We start from the raw sequence: 24,905 nt of genomic DNA, 5'->3' as shown, positions 1-24,905 counted from the left end.
AGTCTTTTTGCTGCTCCTCTTGTTTCAAGATTATACCATTTGCCTAAAGGTCACTGGGCTGGGAGATCATCTGAGAATTTCCAGACTGTGATAAGCTTAACAATTGTTAAAACGCTTATGCACTTTTGCTCCGTTTCTCAGTGATCCAGGAGTTAGGAACTGAGGGAGGAGAAAAAGTGAATCAAAGTAGGAAAAACTATATCTGGTGGTACCTTTATACCAGGACACAGAGGACATAGATTGGCTTACATTCTGGAACCCACTTTACTAGTTCAAAACCTACTTTTATTGGCTTAAGACTATGAACTAAAGATTCTAATTTGTAACAGAGTTTTTACATCTTTATGGATACATGGGTGGACCCTCACTACTTGATCATGACCTTCAACTGCTTAAGACCCCTCTAGGATGATCTTCTGGTCAGTAACTCTCAAATATCTGAAATCAAATGCTCCTTTATTTGTTAATGTCACCATCGTCTTCTCAGGTACCCTTGCTTACACGCCGAGGGTCATACTTGATGCTTCACTTCCTATTTTTTCTAATACAAACGCTATGGTCTAATCCTGTCTTAATATAGGCAAGATTTCTCCGTGGACCTCACTAACGACATATCTGTTAGTTAACAAATGCTTCCTCAGCATCGAGGCAGATTTGAGATGAGCACACTGTTCCCCCCTACCGCCCCCGCCACAGCATCCAAGTCAGCAAGGGCAGAATATGACCTGCCACATTCTAGTTTCCTCATGCAAAAGAGACTGAGTAATCAACTTCTTGACATTCTCTTATATTTGCTCAGTTTGTTGTTTATTAGAGAAAAAAAAAAAACCAAAAAAAAACCAAACCCAAATTCTTCTTGATCTTAGTCTGGCTTCTTTCACCTACATCTTTGATCACCATAGACTCCTAACTGCTAGACAAAAAAATGTTGGTCAAGAAAGCTGTGATTAGCTTCATCTGACTTATTCCTCTAATGCCTAGGTTCTTGGCACTAGGGGAAAAAAAAAAGATTCAAGGTCATCTGATTTCAGTTTGTACATGAGAAAATGGAAAATTGAAATAATGTGTTCAAGGTTCCTCACCTAGAAAATAACCATCCAAATAGCTGTCTTCTGATTTCAGAGGTGGAACTTTATTTTACACACATTTTTTTTTCCCTTCTAAGTCGCCTTTTAGGGAGAACAAATTATAGTATGTTACTAAGGAATCCCTGTGTGTATGTGGAAGGTAAAAGCCAGAAAGAAGTTACTAAGTGTTTGGAATTACATTCATCTACTATGCACATTCATGGCTTCTAATACCATTCCATGCATTAAAAAAAAAAAAAAAAGGAAAAGAGCCAAATTTCTCAGATTTTTTTTTCCCAACAGATATACCAGCTACACAGTACCCTCCACCCTCAACCATCAAATATTTATTGGATCAGCTCTATGCCAGGCACCTGGCAAGCGCTGAAGATGCAGGCTTGAGTAAAATTGAGCCTCAGCCGTAGAAAGTCAAAGACTACTCCACATTCTCCTGAGTCAAATTCATTATGGAAAGACAAATCTGAATTTGTAAAAAGCCTGATTTATTGAACAGAATAATGAAAACGGAGAGCTGGAAGCAGTCTTAATATATATATTATTTGGATTAATCCTGAAAATTCAGTGATAAGGCATGGGGCAAAGCAAATTTCTGGCCTTCCAAAAGTTGCTTTGGTTCTTGATATTTGAACTCAAAGTAGATGCCAAATTTCTTAATTCTCAGTCACCAGTTTTCCAGCAGATTCTACTTACCTTAAATTCAGCTGAGAAAATGGCCAAGTAGTTATTCTCGGAAACAGAATCACAGGGAAAGTTAAAAAACAAAAACAAACCCAAAAACATATGCCTGGGCCTTGGAGACAGAAATGGGTGTGGATATGGACACAATTTAAATTTTATTTAGAAAAATTCAGGAGGAAATTATAATGTGCAGTGCAGCTTGTATGAAGAGAAATTGTACTAGAAGTTGTAAAGGATATAAAGATGCGTAAGACATGCCTTGATCTCTACTGGCTCCATTCTTTTTTTTTTTTTCTTTTCAGGGTGGCACCCACGGCATATGGAAGTTCCCAGGATAGTTGCTGAATCGGAGCTGCAGCTGCCAGCCTGTACCATACCCACAGCGATGCCAGATCCTTAACCCAATGAGTGAGGCCAGGGATCGAACCTGAGTTGTCATGGATACTAATGGGGTTCATTACCACTGAGCCAACATGGGAACTCCTACTGGCTCCATTCTAATGGGAGGAGGGAGATCCCCTTGAACTAAACCGTCTACACCATGAATATATTTAAATGTCTTAATGTAAAAGAGGACAACTTGCATTTTAATTTTTTAGTTTGTTCACTAGAGTTGATACTTTATATATATATACTTTTTTTGTTCTTTTTTATATTTTATAATGATTATTATTTTTTCCATTGTAGCTGATTTATAGTGTTCTGTCAATTTTCTACTGCACAGCAAGGTGACCCAGTCACACATACATGTATACATTCCTTTTTCTCACATTATCATGCTCCATCACAAGACAGAGTTTCCAGTGGAGACTTTATTTTATTGCTGACTATTTCTTAAATTTGAATTGGATCTTACTTATATGCCTATATTACATCTTAGTTTTTTTTTTTTTGTTGTTGTTGTTTTTTTTTAATGGCTACACTCACGGCATATGGAAGTTTCTGGCCCAGGGATCCAATCCAAGCCACAGCTGTGACCTATGCCACAGCTGTGGCAGTGCCAGATCATTTAACCCACTGTACTGGGCTGGGAATTGAACCTAAAACACCACAGGGACAATGCTGGATCCTTAACCTGCTGCACAACAGTAGGAAGTCTTTACAGCCCAGTTTAACTGTAGACTCAATTAGATTTCTTCCTTTCTCTCTCTTTCTTTCTTTCCTACCATGTGCAGTGGATTTTTGTGGGATCGCAATTCCCAGACCAGGGATTGAACCTGGGCATCAGCAGTGAAAGCTCAGAGTCCAAACCACTAGACCACTAGGCAACTCCCTCCATTAGATTGCAAAGTTAGAGTTTTTCTGTTTTCCAAATGGATTTACTTTCTTTACTTTAATCATAACATTGAAAAGTTGGTGCTATGTCAGTGAGTGTTGTAACAGAATTGGGAACGCACTGACTGGGGGAGAAAGAGATGAGAGAAGACTTTGGGAACTGGGCAATAGGCTTGAAACACACAAAAAAAATAGGAATCTTCTGATAGATGCCAGGATAAATATTGAGTCAATTTCAAGACTGAACTAATTTTTAAAATACCTTTAAAATTATTTTAAAATATGTGGTATTTCCTCATAATAATCCTTTCCAAATGTGTAACTATTTACAGTTTACAAAGAACTCACCTCACTATTTTATTTAGTCCTTTGATCTCTGCGGTATAAGTGTTCCTGTTTCATTAGTAAAGAGACAAAGCTTCAGAGCTGAGAAGGGACTCATCAAGTGATAAATCTAGGACCACTCTCTCCTAAACTGGGGCAGTGCTTTTCTCAATGGGTGACCCCTGGGCTGCTTTGGGTGTAGTCATTGTGTGCTAATCTCATTGAATCCCTGGTAAATTGGAAGGTTCTGTGGACAGGGGCTACGCTGACTCTTAACTGGTTTCTCCAAGTGTCTGCAGCAGCGGCTCAGTCTTGGCTGCACAATAAAATCCCTGAGGCCCAAGCCTCTTTCTGAGAGATTCTGATTTAATTTATCTGAGGTTTGGCCTGGGCATCAACATAATTTAAAAAAATCTCTCTGGGTGATTTTTGATGTGCGTCCAAAGTGTAGATAGGCTAGTCCATAGTAATGGCTCTCAGTAGGTTGGGGATGGGGGTGGTGTGGGGAATGGGCCAGTGTGCGTGTGCATATGTGTGTGTGTGTGTGCGTGTGCACGCGTATGCAGGGCCCCTAAAATCACCTGAAGGACTGACTTTTACATACTCTAAACAAGCCTCTCTTCTCTGTGCGTGTTGGAGTGATCTTTGCTTGTTAGGATGTGTTAGGAGAAGAGCATGTGAGAGATGTGTATTTAAATGGTTTTGTTAACTGTGCAGCTTCTGCATTATAAAAATACTTCTCAGGTTATAGGAACGTCACATTCCCCAGTGACTGAGTTTATTGACTCAGCCCTTGGGCTCAAAGCAATTGACAATTGACAATTGTCTTGACGATTCAGAGCTGAGGAAATGAAGCTACAGAGGAGAAGGTGTCCTTTGTCAAGGGCAGAATGCCCAGCAGAGCGACTCCTGCGGGAAGACGCAACTGCCTTACCTTCAAGGACAAACCTTCAGGAACTTAAGAGGCAATTGTTGTCAGGTCATTCTGGTTACCAAAGGACTGATTCAATCAGTCACAAAATAATATTTATTTCACTGGAGATGAAATGGTGAGCAGAAGAGATGGATGTTAACTTGTGGTTCCAGAAAGCTCAAAGGTCCGGTGGAGAGAATACTGCAGAGGGCACCTGAGTGCTTTAGCGGGCTTCGCAGAACATCTCGGCGTCTGTAGATAGAGCGTCAAGATGCAGGATGGCTGCTTAGGATCAAAAGAGCTCTGACTAGTTTAGCAGAACAGTGTCAGTCACAGGGGTACCAGCAGCTTGGACAGGGAGGCAATGGGACTGAACTGCACTGCCCAGCGAAGAAAACTTTCGGCTTGGGCTAGCTTGGCCAGTTTGCTATTTTAGCTCAGTGCCAAGGAGACAGACTTAAATATGCGGAGAGTTCCCTCTACTGGGCAGATGGCATTATTGCACACTACAGTCAGAAGCCCCAAAGGGTGAGGTGGCGTTCAACTTGACTTTCTTAACATGTCATGCAGTGCCCGTGCAAAATTCATGGATAAAGATGCTTATTGCATCATTATTTAGAATTTATTTCAAAATGAAAGGGACAAACATACTCAGACATAAAGGGATATGTAAGTAAAGAATGTTATCTCTATGGTATGGCCAGATAGGCAATAAATTTATATTTTCAGGGATTTTCAAATTCACTGTGAAAGATTTATCATATTATGGCGAATTTAAAAAAGGAAGCTGTTTAAAATTTGATCTAATCTATGCGAAATAGGTACAGAAGAGAATATTGGGAGGTAATACTGAAGACATGTCAACAGTGGATATGTAATTTCCTGTGGCTCTATTTTTTTTATTCCCTATAATGAGAATATATTACTTCTATAGTCATATATAACTAAATTCCAGTAGATAATCATTCAGTTTCCATTTTTCAAGGCTTTTAGAATTCCCTGTTGTATATGGGATGAAAAATAAATTGCTTTGTTTGGCAAATTAGGCCAGGCTCAATAACTACCATTTAGCTTTGCTTTTCTTCAGTCTTTTCTTTTTTGTACCTCATTTTCCAGCCACATTACATTTCTGGATACAGCTTGTCTTTATTTATTTATTTTTTTGTCTTTTTGCCATTTCTTGGGCCTCTCCCACAGCATATGGAGGTTCCCGGGCTAGGGGTCAAATCGGAGCTGTAGCCGCTAGCCTACACCACAGCCACAGCAACTCAGGATCTGAGCTACGTCTGCGACCCACACCATAGCTCACGGCAAAGCCGATCCTTAACCCACTGAGCAAGGCCAGGGATCAAACCTGCAACCTCATGGTTCCTAGTCGGATTCGTGAACCACTGTGCCACGACAGGAACTCCTGGATACAGCTTGTCTTTTAAAAAATTTTATTAAAAAAAAATCGCATAATTGTAGAAAATTTGAAAAACTCTGCCAACCATAAGAACACAAAATTAGTCATCAAGAGAGCCTCTATCAATATTCATCAATTTTCTTCCCACTTCTACTTATTTTTATATAAAATAAACTCATTTGTATATTTATATCCACTTATATTTTATATAAAACATAATTGGCCAAGTATGGTATATACAATTCTGTGCATTTCTTCTTGCAGTCAATAAGCATGTTTTGTGGTGGCATTAAATTTTGTGGAAAACATGCTTTGCTTGTAATATTTCATTATCATACTCTCTCCTTGACAATTGCATTGATTCCCTTGAAATTTAATATTTATCTCCAGCCCAAATGTTTCTTCTCTGCTTAATACCTTCAAAGTCACTATAATTTTGACCTCTGCATTTGTTGGGATTTCATATGTAATAGGCCCCAGACTAGACCCAAACCTACTTCTTCACTCTACCCAATTTAGTAAATTAAGGCTCTCTATTGACTATGTTGCTCCTGATAGGAACTTGGAGGATATGCCTGACATCTTTACTTTCTGTAATTTTACTTTACTTTCTGAACTGGGTTCCCCCCAACGCTGTTCAAGTCCCAACTTCCGATACCTGTGAAGTGCCTTTTTTTTTTTTTTTTTTTTTTTTTTTGGAAATAGCATCTTTACTGATGTAACTAAGTTAAGGTGAAGTCATAATGGATCAAGGAGGCTCTAAATCCAATAATTGGTGTCTGCATAAAGGAAAAGAGAGGGAGCTTTGGATAGAAAGACACAGAAGAGACACACAGGGAAGAAAGCTGTGAAAATAAAGACAGAGAATGGAGTGTCCAGAAGTGTCAAGGTCTGCTGGGTGCCATTGGAAGCTAAGAAGAGGAGAGCCTTCTTTAGAAGCTTCAAGGGAACATAGCCCTGTAACACCTTGATTTTGCACTTCTGGTCTCTGGAACAAATAAATTTCTGCTGTCATTTTAAGCCGCCAGATATGTGGTAATTTGTTGTTCCAGCAATCCTAGGAAACTACTATACATCTCTTCTTTCCATGGACCCTAAGAAAGTAGGCTTGGATCTTCCATTTCCACACCATCCCCCTATCTCAGCCCCCATCTCATCTGTCTCTGTTATAGGCTCGCAGTCGCCTCCTAACTAACGATCCTTAACTCATGTCCCATTCCTTAGAGCAGCCCCAGTGAGCTTTCATTTATTTGTTTATTATTTATTTATTTATTTATTTTGTCTTTTTGCCTTTTCTTGAGCTGCTCCCACGGCCATATGGAGGTTCCCAGGCTAGGGATCGAATCAGAGCTGTAGCCGCCAGCCTATACCAGAGCCACAGCAACGAGGGATCCGAGCCGCATCTGCGACCTACACCACAGCTCACGGCAATGCCGGATCCTTAACCCACTGAGCAAGGCCAGGGATTGAACCTGCAACCTCATGGTTCCTAGTCGGATTCGTTAATCACTGTGCCACAACAGGAACTCCCCCAGTGAGCTTTTAACAGCGCTCATGATAACAATGTCTTTCCCACGAAAGAACTTTTTATAGGCTTATTTCAAACCCAGGAGGATGTAAGAATCTCATAAGACCCCTGTGCTTCTCCCCCTGCCCTCTCCCCAGGCACACTGACTGCAGTACTCTACACATCGACCACATGCACCTCCTTTCAGTTCTTCGCATGCCTTTTCTCTCCTGCCTACTTCAGGGCCTTTGCACATGCACACATGCTGTTCCCTCCCTCCTCCCCTTGGGTAGATTTCTAACTCCTGCTCATTCCTCTGTTCTCAGGCCTCTTTGGCCCCTCCATGTCAATTCCTATTATAGTCTCTATAGCATTGACACTTGTCCTCCATAGCATTACCCCAGTTTGTGTTATGCCTTTATTTTTGTGTCAGTTGGTTTATGGACCATCTCTTTGCTGCCCTGGCATCCTTGTTCCTTATTGCCATTGCACATTGCCACAGCACAGTTCCTGACACAGAATAGATGCTTTGTAATTAGACATTGAATGAACTATGTTCCCTCTGGATGTGCCTTGAGTTTACTGAGAGCACTGATGATGCTTAAGTTCATCTGTTCCTAATGCTCAGATGAACTGGATTGTGAGCAAGATGTGGCATATGAAAGTTCCCAGACTAGGGGTCGAAGTGGAACTGCAGCTGCTGGCCCTCACCACAGCCACAGCAACCCCAGATCCAAGCTGCATCTGCAACCGCAGCTTTTGCCAATGCCCAGATCCTTAACCCACTCAGTGAGGCGGGGGATTGAACACACACCCTCACAGAGACTAGTCGTGTTTTTAACCCACTGAGCCGCAACAGGAATTCCCCATTGCAGTTATATTTAAATCCCACTCTGCTATTCATAAATTACCAAGGGAAAATTGTATCCTTTGTTGGTAAATTGGGGGTAATAGCGCCTGCCTCCCAGAGTTATTGTGAGGAGTAAACGAGGGAGCAAGTGTTCACACTAAGTATTCAGGAGAACGAAGCTGCTTTCTTCCTTCTCATTTCTTCGTCAACACCCTCGTCATTAAGACAGCGCTTTCATATTTGAAGGTTTGGAAAGGTCCAGGGTGATCCCTTGTGATGAGAAAGTGTGTGCCTACCTGAACATTTTCTGATGATGCCACACCTTTGGACACAGTGCTTTGCCCCACCCACTGGCCTTGTGCAGAGACAGTCTCTGCATGGAGGTTTTCCTGACCCTTCCTGGTCTTGTGCTGCAGCACAGGCTTAGAGTGTATCATGTTTTAGCTTACACATGTGAGGGCAGGAACCCTAGTGAGAAACTGGTGATGGGAAAATATGGGTTCTGAGAATAGGTGAAAAGGACAGAGTGGGGGTGGTGCTTGAATGAAGAGGAATTAAATCCAGCATTGTCTCTAAAAATTTCCTGCAGAAGGAGGAGCTATTCCAGAATGACACCCTGGGCCATTTGCCTTGAGAAATAAACTAGGGGCCCAGGCAATGAATAAAAGGCTCCTTCCAGGCAGGCATCTGCATATGACTTCCTTCCTTTTCACATTTCATGTTCATATTTAAAGCTCCCATTCCAAAGAACCATAAAACAAGTCACCACCAGTAATGATTTCCTGCAAGCCCCCTGGAAAGCATTAGAAAAATGTTTCCCTTTAATAGGCTATTCAGGGAAGGCAAAAATCAATAATTTCTAGGCAGACATTTTGCAGATGTGAATTTACATTGTCCAATACTCCTGGTTACTACCCATCTCCTTTAAAAAATAGCAACATGGTAATGTTGCATTTTATAAAGACAGATAATTGGCTTCCACTTCTGAATGTGCATACAATGAAAGAAAAGCCGGTGGTAATAGATATCTTGCAAAGGCTTTTTATATGGTCTCAGCAGTGTCTTGTTGCCTTTGGGTCCTGCAAATAAATTCCATCATGTGAATTACAAATGGAATATGTAATATAATTATCTTTTTTTTAAAGACACTGACAAATTAAACCAGTACCTAAAGTGGATAGCTCTAGATCTAATTGAGGCTTGACTGATAGGTCTGCAATAAAAATGCTCTGTTTCAAAGATCTGGGGATTGAGACATAGTCAGCAGATGAGTTTGCTAGGAATGCTGCTCTTCTGTCAGGTTGCGAGTTACTTTGAATAGTAAATTCATTAGCAGCCTGCCCTTCCTTGTTCCCGACCTGCGGACATGGGTTCTGCATGCTCCAATAAGGAATATATTACTCTAAGGATGCTTCATTTGTTTTGGGAAGAGGAGACCCCTTCCAGGGACCCAGTGTAGGCTCTTGTCTTGAACCGTCCAAGGAAATACAGGTACTGACAAAGCAAAATACTTTGTTGGGATGGAGAGGAGAAACTAAGGGAACCCAGGAGACTGGCTCTGCCAAGTGGTTCGCAGTCTTGCTGCGGAAACCGCAAAAACCGTGGCAGAAGGAGACAAACGGCACTCAGAGATATGGAAAAGCAAGGTTTATTCTGCACCGGTTTGGGTTCAGAGGAGTCACCTCCAGAGTCTGAGCATCAGGTCTTTGGTCTCAGCAACTTTCCTACATTACAAGGTCTTGATTTTCTCATGTAAGCATCCCGGACCTCCCCCCTTCCCGAAGCAGACAGTGTTCCTCCCTAAAAAACTGAGCAAGAAAGGTTACAGAAGCGGAACGATAAGCAATGCTGGGTACACAATCAGCAGGGCTGCTGCCTTGGACATAGAGCACACAGTTGCTACATTATTACAGGAAGGGTGGTATGAGGTGAGCATAGCTGGAAAGGCCTGCGGCTGCCGTTTTAGCCAAGGGGGGTTGTTCTTTAGTTAAAACTCTTATTTCAATCTCAGGTTTTAGGGTAACAAGGTTAGCTTTCCTGGTCATCTCTGGCCAATCATCTTGCTTGGCCCACATTCCGTCTGGTTCAAGGCCCTTCCTGACCATGCGCACAACCTCTCCACTGAGACCAGTTCCAGCGCAAGGGCTTCTGGGACATATTATGGGCTGGCGTCGCGTCTCCTCCCTCCTCAGACTCCTCCCAAATCCTCTGGGCTAGTTTTCGGCGGCCGCGCTGTGTTCCTTACCGAGACCTCTCCTTGCGGAACAACTCGCAGAAGCGGTTATTATGGAGTCTGGCCCATTCTGACCCAGTTGGGCGGTTTCTGTCAGCGGCTCCCTCACACATCTGTACTTTCTCCTGAGGAATGGACTCTGCTTCAGAGAGTGCACATCAGAGAGAAACCTGAAGCAAAGGTGACTCAAATTCTTTAACACCTCCGTTCCCCCTTCCTTCCTCCATCTCCACCGTCCTGTGTATCCGTAGCCTTCCCCACCCCCACCGGCTTGCAGAAGTTCTTGCAGAAGTTCTTGCCCATTTCTGAGTGGAACTGCTCTCTGTAGGGTGGGGAATGAGCGCTGCACGGAGGCAGGTGGGGTCGTGGAAAGAGTGCTGCTCTTTCACCCCTAGAGTGAAGGGCTCTGCCATTCAGTCCTTGCTTTGTTGCTAATCTGTGGGTGACGTTGGGCAAGTCATTTTTCATCCAAAGGCCCCCTGAATTATTTGCTGCGGCGTGACAAACATCCTAAATTTAGTAGTTTAAAACCACAAACGCTTATTATCCCAACTAACGTCTGATGGATGGTTAGGAGTCCAAAAGCAGTTTAGCTGGGTGGTTTTGGCTCAGCCTTTCTCACTGTCTTTCCTGTGGGCCTGCTGACAATTCATGTCACTAGCTAGTCTTTTCTATGTATTCATTCAATTAATTGATTAATTTATTTGTTTGTTTATTTTTGTCCTTTTAGGGTTGCACCCAAGGCATACTGAAGTTCCCAGGCTGGGGGTGGAATCAGAGCTGCAGCTGCTGGCCGATGCCATGGCCACAGCAAGGCCAGATCTGAGCTGCGTCTGGGACCTACACCACAGCTCACATTAACTCTGGATCCTTAACCCAGTGAGCGAGGCCAGGGATCAAACCCAAGTCCTCATGTATAGTAGTTGGGTTCGTTACTGCTGAGCCACAATGGGAATTCCCTTTATATAATTTTTAAAAGTTACACTCTATTTACGGTTATTACAAAATACTGGATGTGTTCTTGATGCCAACTAGCCATTAATTTATTAATTATTTGGCTGCAGTGACAATGCTAAATCCCTGACTGCTAGGCCACCAGGGAACTCCAGACTAGCCATTATTTTATTTATTTATTTTTTATTTATTTTTTGTCTTTTTGCCTTTTCTAGGGCCGCTCCCGCAGAATATGGAGGTTCCCAGTTTAGGGGTTCAATCAGAGCTGTAGCCGCCGGCCTACACCACAGCTATACGGCAACGCCAGATCCTTAACCCACTGAGCAAGGCCAGGGATTGAACCTGCAACCTCATGGTTCCTAGTCGGATTTGTTAACCACTGAGCCGTGATGGGAACTCCAAGACTAGCCATTATTTTAAATGAAGATATTGAAGGGTACTGAAAAGTAAAAGTGACTTGGGAGAAGGATTTAGAAGAGGAAGAGGTTAAAAGTGTGCCATTAGCAGCTACTTGTGTTCTTTTCCGGATCAGCTTAGCATGTTTTGACTTCTTTATATATTTGGAAAGCAGTGTGGTAAGTGGACTGTGCCTGGAGCTTAGCATAACACAGCGCAGTGTGAAAATCCTGACACCCTGAGAGGTTGGCTAAGTTACCTACCATCTCAGCCTCAGTTCCTTATTCATTAAATGGCAGAGAGTGGTTGTGAGAATTAAATGAGATAATTTTGTCAGCTCCTTGGAACTGTACCTTCCCTAGCAGGTGCTTGGTCCATGAAAGCCTTCTCCCCTCCTTTGGAAATAGGGTCTGGAGGAAACTGACTGATAATTGGGAGATCAAAGAAGTATGCCAGCAAAAGGGATGTTATCAGTGGTGGTACTAAGCAAACCGTGTGGGTGATTTCATTCATGACAGCATCATCAAATCTTTGCATCAGTGCTGGGAGGCAGCTAATCTAGTCCATTTTACAGAGGTTAGATGAGCATTTAAAATGGCCTCTTATAGTGTGTCAGGGGCCTCTTTATTTACTGTGAGGACTCAGAATGAGTACTTCAGTCTTTGCCATTAGGGAGGGCCCTCCATCTTTCCCATAACATCTCAGGTGCTTGGCCCTCACAACTAGACTTTCTCAGTACTGAGAGTCACATGTGTATTGTTGGAATGAACGGTGGGTTTGGGGTCAGAAGACCTGGGTTAGTGTCTTGCCCCTGTCATGTAGCTGATGTATGTTTTTGAATTAGTCGCCATATTTCTCTGAACATATTTTTATCATCTGTAAAATAAGTGTCCTAAGAATATTCCCTAGATACTTATTTTGACAAGGTATTGTGAGGACTAAAAGAAAGAGGGATGGAAAGGTTTGTAAACTGGAGATGTCACTCTTGTGGCTTACTGTCTCCAAAGAGAAGGCATCAGCTTTCATCATACAGGGTCTGGCATTTCATAGTCCTTTCTGTGTGATCTAGGGCAGATGGTGTTCTTGGCACCTTTTTTTGAATTGATTTTACTGATCTAATCATACTATGTAGGCAGCCACTTGCTTAATTAGAAAGGCAGCACTGGTACTCAGGACATGTGTGAGCATGTTACAAACGCAAGCGTGTTTAGTGATTACAGTTACCACTTATTGGGCCTTTAACATGTGAGAGACATGGTGCCAGAGAATGACTATGTGGATGGTTCCAGGTCCATGTGGATGGTGTCCTCTGGAGTTGTGCAGTGCACAACCTGCGTGGCTGTCCATGGAAGACTTGGTCACCAAAAAAACCTGTGAAATATATTTGCACAGGCTTTTTGAGTAATATCAGTTATCAAAATTTATGGATAAAAAAATACAAGATTTGGAGAAATTAGCACTTTTAAATAATAAAGCCAATAAGTAGTAGAGTCAGAATTCTAAAGTCTGTAATTTTCTTACTATACTATATGTTATTTCATGAGATTAATGAAATTAGAATGTCTCCAAAAAAAAAAAAAAAAAAAAGAAAGAAAAGAAACCAACAGGAGTATACTTGTACTTGAATTGTACTTGAACAAGTTGGAATGTTTGATGTTTTGAGGCTTGGATCATATTCATGTATTGTCAGTAATCAGACATGACTATGGAGTAGTTCTTGTTTTGGTCTTAATCCATCACAGTCCCAGATTACCTGATGATGATGTTTGGATAAATTGTTTATGTGCAACAGGAGAACACCCAGGTCTAGCTGTGAGGCTAGGCCAGCTCCTAGTGCTTTTTTCTTCCTCAGAGTAAATGGTCTGGAGAGTGCTGGTGTAAATACCATTTGTTAAGTGCTTTAAGCCTTCCCTGGGTAGCTCAAAATTGAAGTTCAACATTTAGTGATGACAGAAGGAAACAGAGTGTGCAGAGGCCATGTGGAGCCATCACCTTGTACCTTATACTAAGTGAATAATCGCTGGTTGTAGGTATTTTTAAAATGGTTTTGCATAGTTTATTATAACTAATACTTTTTCTCAAAGTACAATTTTTTGGTCCAGATAGTGGTTCCTACAATTAAGTGCTATTTTATTTCTCTCGAATGATTCAAGTCAGCCTTGATGAGAGAAAGTAGCAGGACATAGTGGGAAAAATATGTGTGTTGGGTCATGCAGACATAGGACTGAGGTCCACCCATAACTCAAGGGGATTTTTGCTAGATCAAGGAAATATGAGGAGTGTTCCAGCCAACTTAATTTTAGAAGGTCAAGAATCTACGACACTTCCATGTAGAGAGGTTGATGAAACAAGAACTTTTGAGTTGAGAAGCGCATTCTAGTGTTATATAAGAGTGGGCACAATGGTTTTCAAGTATGGTCATCACAAAAGATAAAAGAGATGTAAAAAAAATGTGAGCCATTTCAGCAAGGGTCTCTTCTGTTGTGTTATGGGTTAGGGATGAGGCAATGAGAAATTTTTAAAGATGAGTTTGCCAATAAACTATGAGCTTAATTTATCCGTGGTTTCAGGATAGTTTGTTTTAGGGAAATGGAGGCAGACAAGCATAACCTGTAAAATAAATTAAGTGAATTTTGTGATGTCCTCAAATGTTTCTAAAAAGTGGTAGCTGGACCAGAACGTATTTCGCTAGGACCATGCTCTAAAATAGTTATCAAGTCTGTCTCCTCTGGACATCAAATCCTTACTGCAATTGTCAGGTCTCACCTTGCTCTAAAATATAATGGTAGTTGAAAGTTTTTTTTTTTTTTTTTTTTGTCTTTTTTGTCTTTTTTGCCATTTCTTGGGCCACTCCCACAGCATATGGAGGTTCCCAGGCTAGGGGTTGAATTGGGGCTGTAGCCACTGGCCTACGCCAGAGCCACAGCAACACAAGATCCGAGCTGCGTCTGCAACCTATACCACAGCTCACAGCAACGCCAGATCATTAACCCACTGAGCAAGGTCAGGGATTGAACCCGCAACCTCATGGTTCTTAGTCGGATTTGTTAACCATTGTGCCACGACAGGAACTCCGGTAGGTGAAAGTTTTTGAAAAATTCAGAACTTTAGGAAGATTACAGAAGATACCACAGAATAAGTTAACAGGCAGGTGACAGACTGGGAGACTTTCACAGTGTAAAAGTGACAGGGTGTTAATATCTAGAATATAAAGGAACTCCAGACAAATCAATACGAAAAAGAGATTCCTAGAAAAATGGGCAGCTTAAACAAGACCAATTAAAGAAGAACAAAGATGAACTGGCTAACATGCACAGGAAGAAGAGGTCAACCTCATTAGTAATCAGATCAATGCAAATTGAAATGATAAGCTACTGCCCAACATACATAAGTTAGGCAAAGAGGGACAGATTGCACAAGACAAAGAGTTGCTAAGGGTGCAGAGAAACAGGAAGTACTTCCAGGGAGAGTGCAAATTGATAGAGGTATTTATAAGCTGCTCTAGCAGGACCCACTGAACTAAAGCAGACATCTGCCTGAAGGTTCAAAATCCCACTTCTGGGTATTTGTTCCAGAAAAACTTATGGATTCATAGGGCACCTGTATGAGAATATCTGTGGAAGTGGGGTAATCTGATCGTCTATCACTGGTGGGATGGATAAATGAAAAAAGGAAATGCCTTCTCTGCTTCTCTGGCCTATGGTGCAGTGAAAACAGAAGCAGTGAAATAATGATAAATACAGCTCCATACAAAGATCTTAAAAAACAGAGTGCTTAGTCAAAACAAAGCAAAACAAAAAAAGAAACTGGAAAAAGCAGAACATGATACAAAGCACAATACCTTTTCTAAATTAAGTATAGATATACATATAGAACTGTTTTAATAATGACTTAAGTGTTTAAGGTGTATAAATTCATCAAATGAAACTATCTACAAAACAGAGACAGACTCTAAGATGTAGAGAACAAACTTGTGGTTGCCAAGGGGGAAGGGGGAAGGACGGGCTGGGAATTTGGGGTTAGTAGATGCAAAATATTAACTCTAGAATGGATATGCTATGCGGACCTACTGTGTAGCACAGGGAACTATATGCAGTCTCTTGGGATAGACCATGATGGGAAATCATATATATATGACTGGGTCACTTTGCTCTACAGCATAAATTGGTACAACATTGTAAATCAACTATAATAAAAATATGAAATAAAATAATAAAATTAAAAAAGATGTATTAAATTCATTAGAGTGGGGAGGGAGGGAAGATCCTGAGAGCAGGGGTGGGGATGGGAGAAGAAAACAAAATACAGTGAGACAGTGGTTGATAGTGGTTAAGTCAACTGTCTGTTGGAGGCCCCTCGCTCTCCAGTTAAAGATGACAGCTGTTCATTGAGAGTAAGTGCTTACAGAATATGAAAAAATGACCATGTGCCATCTATTCTGCTGCCACTTTTAGTGCAAATAAATATTCAACAAACCACAGAAATGGATAGGTAAGAAGCAGAACAAGTTATCTCTAAGTAATGAGTGAATGAATATGCTTAATCGAGTCTGACTCAGGCCTCCTTGCACCACATCTCTACTCCTTTGCTGTCTGCTCTGCTGATTCTTTTGTGCTCTTATTTGCTTGTGTTAACTTCTGTCCTGAGCCAGGGATGGTTGCAGAGAGTGTCTGGTCTGAAATTGCTTGGAGTTCAGTATTTACATAGTGTCTGTATCCACTCCATTTTGACAGAGGCTGACTTCTTCCAACATGTTCTGAGAAACGTCTGCCACCAATTACCATGTAAACAAGAAAGGCACCCACGTACTATCCAGCACTGCGTGTCTTTCCTTTTGACAGTGAACTACCGAAGCTATGAGAAGGTTTAGTGCCTGTTTTTTTTCCCCCCACGGGAAGAGTGCCTTCTAGATGGGGTATGCATATATAGCTCCCTATCAAGACATTCTTAGATTATTTTGGTCTCTGCGATTATTCTCAAATATGGCAGCTGGCTATGGCATTCTGGGATTACTGCTTAATATGTTCTGCTCATTATCACTGAGTTATTCCTCTTGTAAAATGTAAAACAGTCCTGTCTTCTAGGCCCTCAACTTTTTGCAGAAAGTGACAGGGTCCTGGGCTTCTTTGGATCAGTTTTAGTTCATCCGATCAACTTTTTAGCATAAGTCTCAATAAGTATAGATAAATAGTTCAGAGGCACTAACTAATCATGTGATCTTAAGTGAATTTCTCAGAGGGCAGGTGACTTATCAATTAAATTGGAAAATGCATAGCATATGCAGGTGTTGAGTGGGGATTGCAGCTCATTTGTGACCACACCTGTTACATAGTAGGTCTTCAGCAAGTGCTGGCCAGTACTATTCTGGGCAAAAACTGTATTTGGCTTTCCATAATATAACTAAATTTGATCCATGTGTGGAGTGATGAACATTTCCTGACAAAATACAAAAAATACAATACCTGAGTCATGTTTTTCTCACCTACTCTGCTGATGACTTTCTTTCCATGATTGTCTTTCTCAGCTCAGAGGGAAAGGCCTATCATTACCGTGGGAGGTGGTGATTTGTTCCTGTCTCAAGAAACAGCATCACATTTCTTCCCCCTGAAATTGTTAAGTACATCAATTTTTTTTTTTTTTTTTTTTTTAAGAGCTGCACCTGCAGCTATGGAAGTTCCCAGGCTAGGGGCTGAATCTGAGCTGCAGCTGCTGGCCTCTGCCATAGCCATAGCAATGCTGGATCCTTAACCCACTGAGTGGGGCCAGGGGTTGAACCTGCATCCTCATGGATACTAGTCGGGTTCGTGTCCTGCTGAGCCACAGCAGGAACTCCACATCAAACTTAACTTTACCTTTGGGGAGAAGATTTTAGTTGTGATGGAGGAGTTCCCTACTAATCTCTATTATTTCTGCAATTCCCAGCCTTGTCCTTACTTGAAATGAGGGAGAGGCTGACGTTTGTACACTAGACTGAATTACAAGACTCCACTGAAGAATAACGTCCATAATCTGGAAGGAAAGGGCAGTAGAGATTTCAATGACAATGTAATATAATGACTAAGGAAAACCAGCCACTAGTTTCTTAGTGGAGACCTGGCAGTATTTCAGTGTCATATATCTAGAGGCCATTCATTTGACAATTTCTTTTTTTTTTCTTTTTATGGCCACATTTGCAGCATTTAGAATTTCCTGGGCTAGGGATCAAATCAGAGCTTCGGTTGCTGGCCTACACCACAGCCATAGCAACACTGGATCCAAGCCACATCTGCAACCTGTACCACAGCTTGCGGCAATACCAGATCCTTAACCCACTGAGTGAGGCCAGGGATGGAACCTGAGTCCTCATGGACACTGTGTTGGGTTCTTAACCTGTTGAACCACAATAGGAACTCCTCATTTGACAATTCAATTAATGCTTTTTTGGTAGGTTAAAAAGGATATATAACTTGCAGCATGAAAAGAAGAATTCTCTATTTCTCTCCTGTGTGTGTTTTTTTTCAATTTTAAAAAAATTAATGAAGTATAGTTGATTTCCAATGTTATGTAATCTCTTATGTGTGTTTTTTTTTAACACCTCACTCTTTTATTAAATTTGTAATTTGTAATCTTTGTTACATGCAAGTTTTACAGTATGACAGATGGGAGTTCATGATTTGCCACTTCTTTTAAGACAGGCCCCTCACATATTCTCATGTCCATAATGGAATATCTCTAAAATAGGAAACAAGAGCTGACTGTTACAGGCATGAGATATCCTCACAGATACAGGATATAATGCTAATGGCCTCTTTCTTTGTTTGGACTCTTATTTACTCTAATCTGCTTTCCCTTAGCACATCAGGATATGGACTCATGCAAGGTCAGAGAGGGGCAGCCTAGTAAGAAACATGGTTAGTGATGCATTAAATCTGTACCACGACAAGGAAACGCAGACAGTCCAGCGAGGAGATAATCATAGGCAGCTAATATGCACATCGGCTCTATAAGAAACTCCTGGTGATTGTTCTGAGGCAGCCTTCTTAGGATTTATAGGTTCCTTAATGAACCCATCCTCCAGCTTCCTGAGAAGAGACATCCTGCTTCTCAAACTTACTGACCATGGAAAAATATAGAAATATATGTCTGTTGGTTGCTTTGACTTTTTAATGTGCTGATTGTAGTCATTAAGTGATGTTGGAAGAAGAGAGCATGCCATTTAGAGAGATGCTTGCATCTATCTACCAGCTTAATTAATATGGAGTGACCACGGCAGTTAAAAGATTGATTTCTTCCTCAATTCACTTATGTGTACTGTTGCTTCCTCTTCTCCAAGTTCAGTCCTGGGCTTTGAGGGTAAGCAGGACAAGGGGTAAGGTGAATGTCACTGTCACCTAGGGTCACTCCATTGTGCCCTCAGAAGCCCCAGATTTACTTCTGTTTCTACCCCTTTTTTGGCTTATGGGTCTGATGCATCTCACTGGTATGTTTCCCAACCTGATTCTATTTCCTGGATTTCTGGATCCACTTGCCTTATTTCTTGATTCCTGTGTCTTTCTGCTACCTATGTGTCCACCTTGGGGTTAAGACCTTCAGTTCCAGATCCAGTCTAATGAAATGCTCAAAGGACTTGGAGGTTCCTCCTGGATAGGCTCTGACATTATATGATTGCCACTGAGAACTTGCAAGTGCTCTTGGCAGATGAGAGCATGTTCTAGAAGGACTGGTCTTGAGTCCACTTATAAGTCAGTGATGGTCACTGTTGCTTTACCATGCTCTATTTCAGTCTTTTTCAACCTTCAGCTTCCTCACCAAGCTTCTAGATTTTTTTCTGATTCATCATTATTTATTTCTTTTTCATTTTTAAAATAGACTTTTTTAGAGCAGTTTTTGATTTTTTAGACCAATTTCAGCAAAGTCAAGCAGAAGGTACAGAGAATTGCCGCACATTCCCTGTAGTACCCAAGGAGGCATAGCCTCCCCTGTTATCAAGATCCTTCCACCGGCGTGGTATATTTGCTACAATTGATGAACCTATAATGACATGTCATAATTACCAATAGTCCATAGTTTACATTAGGGTTCACTCTTGGTGTTTATATTCTATGTGTTTTGACAAATGTAAAATGACATGTATCCATCATTAGAGTAGGATACAGAATGGTTCTGCTGCCGTAAAAATCCTCTTGTGTTTCACCTATTCATCCCTACCTCCCTCTAACCCCTTATGACCACTGATCTTTTTACTGTCTCCATAGTTTTGCCTTTTCTAGAGTGTCATATGGTTAGAATCATATGGTATGTGGCCTTTTCAGATTGGCTTCTTTTCACTTTGTAAAATGCATTTAAGATTCTTCCACGTGTTTTCATGGCTTGATAGTTCTTTAATTTTTAGTGCTGAATACTTCTCTGTTTTCTGGATATACCACATTTATCCATTTACTTACCAAAGGTTACTCGTAGTTGCTTCCAAATTGAATAAATAATCAATAAAGCTGCTATAAATGACTGTGCAGATTTTTGTGTGGACAAAAGTTTCCAGCTCTTTTGGGTAAATACCAGGGAGGGTAATTGCTGGATCACATGGTAAGAGTGGGTTTAGTTTTGTTAAAAACTGTCAAACTTGGAGTTTCCGTCGTGGTGTAGTGGTTAACGAATCCGACTAGGAACCATGAGGTTGTGGGTTCAATCCCTGGCCTTGCTCAGTGTGTTAAGGATCTGGCGTTGCTGTGAGCTGTGGTGTAGGTTGCAGACGCAGCTCGGATCCTGAGTTGCTGTGGTTCTGGCATAGGCCAGTGGCTATGGCTCCGATTTGACCCCTTGCCTGGGAACCTCCATATGCCTCGGGAGCGGCCCAAGAAATGGCAAAAAGCCAAAAAAAAAAAAAAAAAAAAACCAAAAAAACAAAAAACTGTCAAACTGTCTTCCAAAGTGGCTAGGCTATTTTGTAATCCTACCAGCAGTGAATGACAGTTCCTCTTGCTCCACATCCTTGTCAGGATTTGATGTTGTCAGTGCTCTGGATTTTGGCCAGTTTAATAGGTCTGTTCTGATACCTCATTTTAATTTGCATTTTCCTGATGACATGTCATGTGGAGCATCTTTTTATATACTTATTTGACATCTGTATGTTGACTCATCTTTATGTCATTTTTTCCATTTGTTCCTGATTCTATTAAGTAATTGAAAGTCTAAATATTGCTCCTTCTTCAAGGCTAAGCTTAGATTTTAATACTTCTGTAGTTTTTATATTTCTCTGGTTGTCCTTAGCCTGTTCAATTTATTTAACCCGTGATCTCATTTTACAAATAATTATATATATGCACTTTTAGAGACACTGGGAATACAGTGGACAAATTTTCAAGCTGGTGGGGAGAAGCAGACAATCAAACAGAAATGAGATAATATCACATACTATAAATACTACTAAAATAACAATGAGGATGTAATAGAGAGTGTCAGAGGGATTATTTTAGAATGGGACTTCGCAAAAGAGGTGACATTGGAGCTAAGGCCTGAGAAACAAAAAGAAACCAGCCATGAAGAGCTCTCAGGGCAAAAGAAACACATACAGAGTTCCTTAGGTTGATATGAACCTGCTTTGTCCAAGGACAGAAAAGAATGCCAATGTGGTTACGGTCAGAGCTCATCAAGGGAAGGCATAATAGTATGCAGTGAGGCTAGAGGTTTGGGCAGGGACCAGATTCTGTGGTGCTTTGTATGCCAGAGTAAGAACTTTAGAGGGCTTAAAGCAGAGAATCAATTGATCTGACTGTATTTTTAGAAGACCAGTCTGTTTGCTGTGTGAAGACCAGACTGTAGAGGTGTAGGAGTGGAAGTGGAAGCACCAGCTGGCAGGCTGTTGCAGCATGTGGTCAAGGTGAATGAAGGTCAATGCTGAAGCATTATCAGTGGAGAGAATGGGATATATTATAGGCTATTTTTCAGCGATAGAGGTGAGAAGATGTGATGACAGCATCCAGAGTTCTACTTGACCACTATGGTGAACATCACCCGTTCCTTACAGCCACTCAGTACCATTGAACATCCTCCCTATGTCTGAGGATTTCCCTTACGTATGAATCCATGTTTCTTTAAGGTATGTCAGCATCTTGCTTTACCAATAGCCCTTGTGACGTGGGTGCAGCTCGTGACCCTGGCTTAATTAGACACGCTTATGAAACTGCAAATTGCCATCCACTCTGGCTATGGTCAGCGGCCTTATCCAGCTTTTAGAGGTAGCAGGAGCAGAGTGCCATGCATAGTTTCTTTTCTTTTCTTTTCTTTTTTTTTACGAAATAAAATACATGTATTTAAACACAGTTATATTCACACAGATTATTATATCATGGATCTTAAGAAACATATTAAGCGACTCCCTTTGGAGAAGTGGAATGGAAAATATGCTGAGACAAATAGGAAATTTATTCTATACTTTATCCCATTTTGTATGGCTTTCATCTTTACTATTTAGTATTATATATTACATTCCAATTTTTCTTTAAAATTAGCATTATATTAAAATTGTGTGTATTATGCAACTAAAATTTATAGAGAAGAAAGCCTTATATACCATTAAATATTTTATATAGCATAATAAAAAGAATAACTGGTAAGAGTAACAAAAATAATACACCCTCTGAAAATAAGTAAAATATAAAATGCATAAGTTGGTTAAAAAACAGTGTAACTATATAAATATGTCCTCACAATTTGTTACATCTCATTGATTCTTCAATAAAGGCATCACACCATTCTAGGTAATGTGATAAACAAGACATTATAGACTTTACATTGTACCATGGAGAGAAATGGTTATTAATAATACAATAATACAACTGAATTGTTTATTATTTAATTAAAATTATCATAAATTCTTTGATGGAGAGGAAATCAGAATCAGATGTAAGAAGACTTCAGCATTCCAAGAATGATGTCAAATGACCCCCTTCATGGTGGATTATGCACTTATTTCCTATGAGATATATTTCTTCTTCAGAGATTCCTTGTTTGTGTATCAACTGTAGATTTTTGGTTTGCAGTTATTCTGAAGTTTTGATATAAGAGTCTATATGTATACGAGATTGTTTTAAGTTGTTGTTCTCTTAATTGCAAGTTCATCTCCAGTGTCCTGCATTTGTACCCACCTCTTCTCATGATTTCTGATTTTGGTGGTATAATCGTGCATGGATGATCTCGTATCTTTACTGTATATATATACCTTTACTGGTGAGCCTTGTCATTTGTGGAATTTTTGTTTCCTGTTGCTGTGTTTTCTTTTCTGCCTAGAGAAGTTCCTTTAGTATTTGCCGTAAGGCTGGCTTAGTGTTGCTGAATTCTCTCAGCTTTTGCTTATCTGTGAAGGTTTTGATTTCTCCTTCAAATATGAATGAGAGCCTTGCTGGGTAAAGTCATCTTGGTTGGAGGTTTTTTCCTTTCGTCACGTTAAGTATATCATGCCACTCCCTTCTGGCCTGCAGAGTTTCTGCTGAAAAATCTGCCGATAACTTTATTGGGGTTCCCTTGTATGTTACTTGTTTCTTTTCCCTAGCTGCTTTCAAGATTTTCTCTTTGTCTTTAATTTTGGTCAGTTTGATTAATATGTGTCTTGGTGTATTCCTCCTTGGGTTTATTTTATATGGTACTCGTTGTGCTTCCTGGATTTGAGTGGACTTTCCCATTTTAGGAAAGTTTTCGGCTATTATCTCTTGGAATATTTTTTCTGTCCCTTTCTCTCTCTCTTATCCTCTGGCACCCCTATAATACGGATGTTGCTGTGTTTAACATTGTCCCAGAGTTCTCTGAGACTCTCTACATTTGTTTTGTCTTTTTTCTCTGTTCTGCATCTGTAATTTCCACTAATCTGTCCTCCACCTCACTTATTCGTTCTTCTGCCTCCTGTATTCTGCTGTTGGTTGCTTCTAGTGAATTTTTTATTTCAGTTATTGTATTTTGCATCTCTTCTTGTTTAAGTTTTATATCTTGTATCTCTTTGCTCGGTGTTTTCTGTAAATTATCCATCTTTGCCTCCAGTTTATTCCCAATGTCTTGCATCATCTTCAGCATCAACAATCTAAAGTCTTTTTCCTGGAGGCTAAGAATCTCTTCATCACTTAGCTGATTTTCTGGGTTTTTTTTCCTTTCTCCCTCATCTGAGTTCTAGTTCTCTGTCTTTTCATTTTTATAGGTTTTTGGTGTGGTGACCTTTTTACAGATAAAAGGGTTGTAGCCTCTCTTACTTCTGGTGTCTGCCCCCCTTGTGGCTTAAGCCGGTATGGGGGCTTGCTGTAGGCTTCCTGATAGGAGGGGCTGATGCCTGCCCACTGGTAGGTGGAGCTGATTCTAATCCCTCTGGTGGGTGGGGCTTAGTCTCTGGAGGAGATTAGAGGCAGCTGTGTGCCTGAGGGGTCTTTAGGCAGCCTGTTTACTGAGGGGTGGGGCTGTGATCCCACCTGGATTGTTGTTTGCCCTGGGGCTTCTCAGTGGCTGGCTGACGGGTGGGGCCAGATATTCCCAAAATGGCCACCTCCAGAGAAAGGCAGCTGCTGAATATTCCCGAGAGCTTTGCCTTTAATGTCCCTCCGAGCCACATTCACTCCTGTTTTCCCAGGATGTCCTCCAAGAACTGCAGTCAGATTTGATCCAGATTCCCATGGAGACTTTGCTTTGCCCTGGGATCCAGTGCACGTGAAAGTCCGTGTGCGCCTTTTAAGAATGGGGTCTCTATTTCCCCCAGTCCCGTGGAGCTCCTGCACACAAGCCCCACTGGCCTTCAATGCCAGATGCTCCAGGGGCTCTTTCTCCCAATGCCGGATCCCCACATGTGAGGGTTTGGTGTGGGGCTCAGAACTCTCACTCCTGTAGGTGAGTCTCTCTCTGTGAACCAGTTAGTTTTCAGTCTGTGGAGCTTCCCACCTGGGAGGTATGGGGTTGTTTATATCGCGAAATCGCCCCTCCTACCTCTTGATGTGGCCTCCTCTTGTTCTTCTGGAGTAGGGTATCTTTTTTAAGGTTTCCGGTCCATTTGGGTGGGGATTGCTCAGCTTTTAGTTGTGAATTTTGTTGTTTTTAGGAGAGAAGTTGAGCTCCAGTCCTTCTATTCTGCCATCTTAATTCTCTCCCCCCATGCATAGTTTCTGAGCCTGGGATCAACAAGGTGGGTCCAGGCATCTCTGCTCATCAGTGATCATGGCAGCATTTCCCTTGGGTAGTTCCACAGTGTGATATCTGGACTGTCCCCAGCTGTTGGTCCTCATGTCTATTCTCTTGGTTCTCCCGGGAATTTTGCTACCTAATACCCTTTCAA

At 41.2% G+C, this 24,905-nt stretch overlaps 1 long non-coding RNA gene across 7 annotated transcripts in view; it reads left to right on the top strand.

Moving 5' to 3' along the window:
- The window catches only part of LOC146396455 (uncharacterized), a 548,277-nt gene that overhangs the window by 16,331 nt on the left and 507,041 nt on the right, over nucleotides 1-24,905 (top strand). For 2 of the 7 annotated variants that reach the window (XR_014828388.1, XR_014828387.1), the window contains exon 1: nucleotides 10,251-10,454. The exons of the other annotated variants lie outside the window; for them this stretch is intronic. This is a non-coding gene — a long non-coding RNA (uncharacterized LOC146396455). Of the gene's footprint in view, nucleotides 1-10,250; nucleotides 10,455-24,905 lie in introns of those variants that run through there. 7 annotated transcript variants of the gene reach the window in all.

The sequence above is a fragment of the Sus scrofa genome, chromosome 14 (assembly GCF_054392235.1).
Source record: "Sus scrofa isolate SSC_HxYL_T2T_F1_AM1 chromosome 14, Sscrofa_HxYL_maternal_Yorkshire_Landrace_v2.0, whole genome shotgun sequence".
In the NCBI taxonomy this organism is placed as follows: Eukaryota; Metazoa; Chordata; class Mammalia; order Artiodactyla; family Suidae; genus Sus; species Sus scrofa.
Note: the sequence above shows the minus strand (reverse complement) of the source record. Positions and strands in the feature narration are given on the sequence as shown.